This window comes from Orbicella faveolata, unplaced genomic scaffold, assembly GCF_042242905.1.
Source record: "Orbicella faveolata isolate gen_17 unplaced genomic scaffold, um_ofav_v1 contig_46, whole genome shotgun sequence".
NCBI lineage: Eukaryota > Metazoa > Cnidaria > Anthozoa > Scleractinia > Merulinidae > Orbicella > Orbicella faveolata.
This window is the reverse complement of record NW_028301576.1, coordinates 20,705,383-20,712,412: the sequence shown is the minus strand read 5'-3', so window position 1 is coordinate 20,712,412 and position 7,030 is coordinate 20,705,383. Positions and strand designations below refer to the sequence as shown.

Below are 7,030 nucleotides of genomic sequence, written 5' to 3'. Positions count from 1 at the left end.
TTTGACATGCTTGTTACCATGGTAGCTTTTCAATACCTGTTTTACCAAACTTTTGAATTTTTCAGTTTTTGTATTTTACTATCTCAGTAGATTATTTACAGGGTTGAGACCATTTCGTTGTATAAAAGAAAAGTATTGAAATGATAGGTTTCGACATTGGTTACGTTTTGTTAAAATTCGACGTGGGCATTGATACTTGACTGCTGAGCTAACAAGCGAACAAACAATACTTGTGTTTCCTTTTTTTACATAGCATGAAATCTTCACCATAGTGCGCATGTTTGAAGTGAAAAGTAACAGCGAAGTTGACAAACACTGTCATCCTTCTCTCTCCCTTTTCCAAACACAGGTCTCAGCTATAAAATGGCACTGATAGGCTTGTAGTTCACAGGGTCAGAATACCAAACGAAGATCCAAGTAAATCGCATAAGCAGACCGGTGGGTAGTATAAACACGAACTCGACAAGAATCACTGATAGTATATCTTAACGTGAGTAGAGTTTATTGACGAGTGGTAGGGTTTGTAGTACAATGTTCCAAAACTCAATTTGTTTCATGATCAAGACACACAATTCACGTATTGAATGTCGCGTAAATCGGTTCGAACTGAAATACGATAATGAAACAACAGAAATCTAAATTAACTAACAGATATAAGCATTCCAATTTAATACAAGACAAAAGTACTAAACGATTACAAGCAATAATACGCGATATAAAGAAATGTCTACTCGTGCTAAAAGCATAAAAATAACAAAGGCAATAACAACTTAAGGTATCTAGACACACTCAACCTTCGAATAGTCGAATAGTCCTTGGTAGCAGTTAAAAAGAGAAAATAGAGCTAACTTGGCAAGGTGAAAGTTATACGTTACGATCAACGTTCCGAGGGTAAATCAACTCCGTAACGTTACCTACATTAGAATAGGGACTTTTAGATACGCTACGGTGAGCTACTACTACGGCTACTTTGGCTGTGAGCTGAGGGTCTAGACGGACATAGCCGTTTTCTCCCCAATACCCAACCAGACTAAGATTTAATTTCGCTTTTCGTGTACGGCAACTTCGGGTGCAGCCTCTACGTGTTCAGGGACTTCATTCTACTTCCATGCGACATAAGCTTGATTAATGATGATGATGTTTTACTTCTTCTGCATCCGTCTTACATTTCCCATGATCTTTCGAGGACTTTCCAGAAACAAAACAAAATAAGAATTACAAAAGGCTCGATTTCAGTACGGGCAGGGTGTTCCTACGACGTGATAAGGCTGGAAATAGAGAACTTTTGATTCTAATAAATACGTTTTGAACAGCAATAAACAAGTGTAGCTCAGCTCAGTACAAACATGTACGAAGCTTTCTTATCCCCAGCTGTTTGGCCCGCTACAAATATGACTGTCGCTTACGGTAGGTGTTTAAATCGTTTACATTTTCTGTTCAAATGACAAAGAAACCATTATCTTAGAATGGATTTGAATGATTGAGCACTTTATCTTCGAACTAGGATGTTCAAACAGTGAACAACAACAAAAAAAAGTGTTAAAATGAGAAATAAACAGCAGGCTTATACTCACATAGAGTAGGTGAAACCACGCGGGAAAGCCGTAATGGAACGCGCGTCCTGAGGTCAGCAAAAGTGATCTTCAATATTTGCCTCCGTACTACGGTCTAGCCATACCATATCGTAAAGTCCCTAAAATCTCGGTGATGACCGTGAAAACTTAAGCAATTAAAAGAAAACTAAAGCTAAATAAAATAAATAGAAAAGTTACTCACTTCGGTCGGCACACGCACCAAACGTAGATAGATAATAGCTGAAGAGCCGAACAGCTGCTATCACGGTAGCGTCTACACTTAAACTGACCCTATTTGGTGGATAACTTATTATCATACCCTTGAAAAACGTGCTCGATAAAAGTAGCGGCTCATTTACGTTTGTTAAAGGAAATACCACCCTTGGGCAAGCTTGACAACCATGAAGATTATCACCACGCGATAATTTCGTGGCGTAACATCAAACTTTAGAAAATTCTAGCATTAATATATGACACTTCCCGTAAAGGAAATCACGCTGCAAAACAAACAAAGCTCTTTAATAAATGTATACGTGTTTTTTGGTCATTACAACGCAATCTTTCACGCACGCTTTGACACGGACCGCAATAGTTATAACCGTCAAAAGAGATGAAGGGTAGCGGATTTAATCTCCCTTATAGGCCTTAGGCTTTCTTTTTTTCGACTACTCGGCAAGTCGAGTCTTGTCAACTCGTTTATACTCATCAGAGTCATCACTTGCACGTTTTATGCTACGCTAAACTTTTTACAACGCGTTACTTTTTATGTTACGGGCAACTTCTTATGGAAGTAAGTTGGAGTGTTTTTATTGACAAGTTTGCAAAATATTTCTTGGTTAGAGCGATCTTAAATATTCCCATACACACTCTTATGTTGTCGCCATGACCGCTTTTACGTAAGATGATCGTCTCACCGCCAGAGCTAGCACCGCCTGTGCATCACCATCCAGAAAATAACCCTGAACCTAAAGAAGATCAAGGTATTTGATATTGCTCCAGAGGACAAGGCGGTTGGAACTCTTTTAATTATGACGTATAACATTAAAAAGTAATAAAATAAAAGTTAACTTTATTATTTAGCCGTTACAATATTATATTACACTATGTACCCTTAAACTCGATATTGTTGCTATATCGATTATTCTTTTAAATTCTAATTGCTCAATTCATTTACATCATTCCAACTCCTACCCTTGACTTCTTTTTTTTTACAAATTTGCCACTCGGAAAAGTGAAACTTTAATGAGGTCACAATGCCGTTACAGTATGTTGATCGACGTTATAAATACTAATAGGCCAATTGCAATATCTTAAAATTCAGCTTGGCAAAGAAAATTAGGGGAATAAAACAAAATCACATTAATTATTCATTCAATCCTCAACCTCGACCGGATTTCTTACTTTTTATTCCTTCCAGCCCTGTTAAAGCTGCTAACTAAGGTTAAAAAAAAAAAAAACTCCTCCCTCCACCCCGTCCCTTATTTCCAGCCAACTTCAAGCATGACTATTGCCTGCATTGACTTCGGTATGTTAAAAAAAAAAAATAATAATTATAATAATTAAAAAATGTTCGATGTTGTTGTTTGAAGTGGTCAATGGATACGGGATATGTAGGCCAGGAGTTAAAAGGTTATGGGTTACTCAAACACCTCCCCCTCTCAATCAATCAATCAATTTATTAAAGTCATTGCGTGGGATTGAGGTTGCCCTCAGTATCCGAGCCAGAGGTTCATTTATAAAACGCATGCCTAAAATAAAAGAGATAAAATTAAATAAACAATAACAAAGTGATAAGAAAGATACATACATGGAATTGTTAACAATTATCAAGCTATCCAACTACCCAACAAGCTAGATAATAATTATTTAGTTATAAATATAAGTACATCTAACCTAAAACGGGGCACAATTTTTTTTTGTACAAATTTCGTGCGAGTGCGCAAATATCCCTATGCTGTAAACCTATACAAGTATCTGTCGAGAATCGAGAACATCAGAGTTTAGCCACGCTGCGGCTCACGTACGTGTCAAGCTTTGACATAGTCTTGATACACACAGTGCAAGGTATAAAAAGATGCTTCCAGCAGGATATTTCATAGGATCCTTTCATGCTCTGCAGACCACTCGTTTGCCTGTTAAGTAGCTCGAGCAAAATAAAAACAAACAAGCAAAAAACAGGCAGCAGTAGCAAAAACAACAGCCGTACTCAAATTTCGGTCAAGTGACGATGATAACGTAGCTATATCAGGTCAGTGACTTGATAACACGAGGTGTCAGGAGAGTAGACATTGCTTCTGATTGCCTGATCGCGAATTTGACTGCGGTAGATCATCAAATCGACGAAAGACGAATAAAAAGGGGCCTGAATTTTGAAAAAAACGAGTTTCAAAGGGTCTTTTAGCAGCACTGTATCGTTACCATAGCAACCGTAAGGACATTGCAAACACCCTTAAAAATGTTTACTGTAATAGCTTGATTCAGATGACAAAACATTGCTCTTCTGATAGGGACAACAGTGTTTTAATCTTTCTTCATTAGACATGCATTGTTAACCACGAAAAACCCTTTCGAGCATCCATAAAGGCAATATTGTAACAGGATCCAGGCCCTGACAAGTCCCATTTCGCCTACATAATTAAAAAGGAAAAAAATAAGGCAATAATAACCAAGTATATTTTATTCTGTTATGAAATTACCCTGCTAAAATGTTTTTCTGCCAATTCTAATCAATGTTGGGCCAAACTGGACAGCGGTTCCATTTTATGATGCCATCCCCTAAAAAAACCCTAAAACTTCTCATTTTAACGCGTTTTTCACCGTTTGAACAGCCTAGTTTGAAGATAAAGTTCTCAACCATAAAAATCAGTTCTAAGATCATTGCTTCTTTTTTTCATTTGTACGGAAAATTTGAACGATTTTAACACCTACCGCGAGATGATCAATTCAGTCATATTAGTATAGCCTGCGAACAGGCTCCCAGCGAGGGCGGAAAAAAAAAAAAAAAAAAAAAAAAATTGGCGAGCGAAAGCGTGATTCCGCGAGCGAGGCGAATGGGAGTCGGAGCGTGAATCCGCGAGCGAAACACTCCCTCGTCACCAGACCGCTCTCGGCTCGTCCCGCTCGCCCTAGTCTACACTCGGCTAGCTCGCTCTAAAACCAACCGGGAGCCTGTTCGCAGGCTAGCTATCATATTAGTATCGGGTGGAACAGCCGTAGATAAGGAAGCTTCGTATGTTCTAATCTGAGCTATAGTTGTTTGTTACTGTTCAAAATGTATTTTATTATAATCGAAAGTTTTGTATTTTCGGGCTTATCACGTAATCGTTGTACGAACAACCGGTCCGTGTTGAAAACGAGCTTTTTTACATCAGAGTTTATATTTTGTTTTGTGGTTGGAATTACAGGCGGTTCTATCAAGTTCTAAAAGGCAAATCTGAGTTGTGGGAGATGTAAGACGGATACAGGAGAAGGAAATCATTGTTATTAATCAAGCCTATTTCGTATAAAAGTAGAATAATCTCTGGTTTCCCTGAAAGTAGGCATTTTGTAAAGAAACGTAGAGACTGCACATACCGTTGCCGTACAGCAAAATCTCAATCATTTGAGTTTGGCAGGTAAAACACCGTTGTCAGCCTAGTCCCTCATGGCCAAAGTAGCCGTAGTAGCACCTCGCCGTAGCGTATCTTAAAGTCCCTACAAGCTCAGTGGTTGCGGAACAAAATAAGAAAAAAATACGGAGCAGGAAGGGTATAGAACACAGGATTTGAAAAAATATGCTCGAGACGGTACAGTCAAACCGGATCGTCATATGTGAAAATGCTCGACGGGTTAAGGGCTGCCAATTTTCGTATTTCTTTACAAAACCTGTTAACATGTTTACTTTGAAGACAGAGTGCTAATCGAGCCCCCTTGTCTGCTTTCCCTGCGGCGCCCTTCTAGGCAGGTTATCTGCAAACACGTAAACAGTTATAACATGAGGGTCTCTACGAGGTTAACCGTTAGCCGAAAAACGGCCAAAAATTAAGCCGTTAGGCGTAGAAACTGGAAAAAACTAACCGTTCACCGTACAAAAAAAATGTTCACGATAAAGTATACACGACATCAAATCACGCCATGTCACGCTTCGATGACGCTTTCTGAACTCGGGTAGATGGACTGTGCATTTTTGCATCCACAGGCGGGCTTTATTTTATTTCTTGTTAGCAATCTCTTATAAAGAGTCGCTTCAAAAAAGAACAGGGGGCAGGAATGATTGACATTCACCGGAACTTACTCAATTATTCATGTGTCCAAACATTTTAAAAGAAATTCGTTGAAATTCATAACCTTCTAATGTTAATAATTAACTCAAGCTTAAGGTCTGTTGATGTTTACTCCTGTAAAATAAGACATGCAATAAAGATAAAGTGAAATTGTGGCTAACTGTTATGGCATCTGAATATTAAAGAACAGTAATCGTAATCGCCAGTTACTTAAAACTATTTGCCTTTATTTCTTTGTTTGTTACAGAGGAGCTGTATTGTGGAACTGTTTTTCAGAATATTTTAATGATTCTTGTAATTTTAAACAATTTTATTCAAAGGCAAAATCTAGTCCGATATTTAGGGAAATCAGATTTGCGATGAAGTAAGTTAATTTCTTGTATTTCGTTCATTTTATCAGTAGGTAAGTAGATAATTAGATAATTAGTTAGATACACGACCCCTCAAGCATGTAGTGCTTAAACGATAATTGAGTTTTAAATAAAGGATTGTACTTTACTTTACAAAAGGCCAGGCAGTGAAATATTGTCCACGTACCACCGTGATTTTGGGCCAAAATCGATTACATTTAGGAACAAATGTTGTTTTACTTAGAATCTTCATTACATTTAGGGCAAAATTGTATTACGCTTAGGACTTTTATGACATTAAGGGACATTTATTACATTTGAGACCCTAACAAGCCTCAATTCGAAAGGTTACAGGAAGCCTTAGAGTTATGACAGGTCAATCGAGGGTGGAAATTTATAATAGTAACACTGAACTTTTATTATTTTATTTAAGAAATAAAAGAACAAGGAAACGTGTTTAATTTTCAAACTTATGTTTGACTCAGTTCAAAGTCTGGCCTCCCATAGATTGTAAATCAGGTTAAAGTAAAACTTTGCATATCCATGTGAGTTTGCAATTAGTGTTTTCTGGTTCTGATCTAAGCAATATATACTAAAATTTGAAAATACTCCTATTCCATAACAGCTGTAACAAGCAAACACCCAGTTCCCCGACTTCTCTTTCCACATAACTGGCCAGAATAGTGGTGGACGGAGTGTGGTTGATAGCGCCCCCATCTCTGTTTTCTTTTTTTTTTTTTTCCTTGTTCTTATTTATTATGATTATGATCATGATCATGATTATGATGATGATTATGATTATTTTGTTCTGTTGTGTTCCGCTATATGTTTTTTGGGAAGGGGA

General features: G+C 37.6%; 1 long non-coding RNA gene across 1 annotated transcript; it reads right to left on the bottom strand.

Moving 5' to 3' along the window:
• Positions 1–1,036: 1,036 nt before the first annotated feature.
• LOC149098810 (uncharacterized) lies at positions 1,037–2,132 on the bottom strand. The gene is made up of 2 exons (XR_016203504.1): positions 1,575–2,132; positions 1,037–1,188 (listed from the first exon to the last, which is right to left on the bottom strand). It is a non-coding gene; the product is annotated as an uncharacterized LOC149098810 (long non-coding RNA).
• Positions 2,133–7,030: the final 4,898 nt, after the last annotated feature.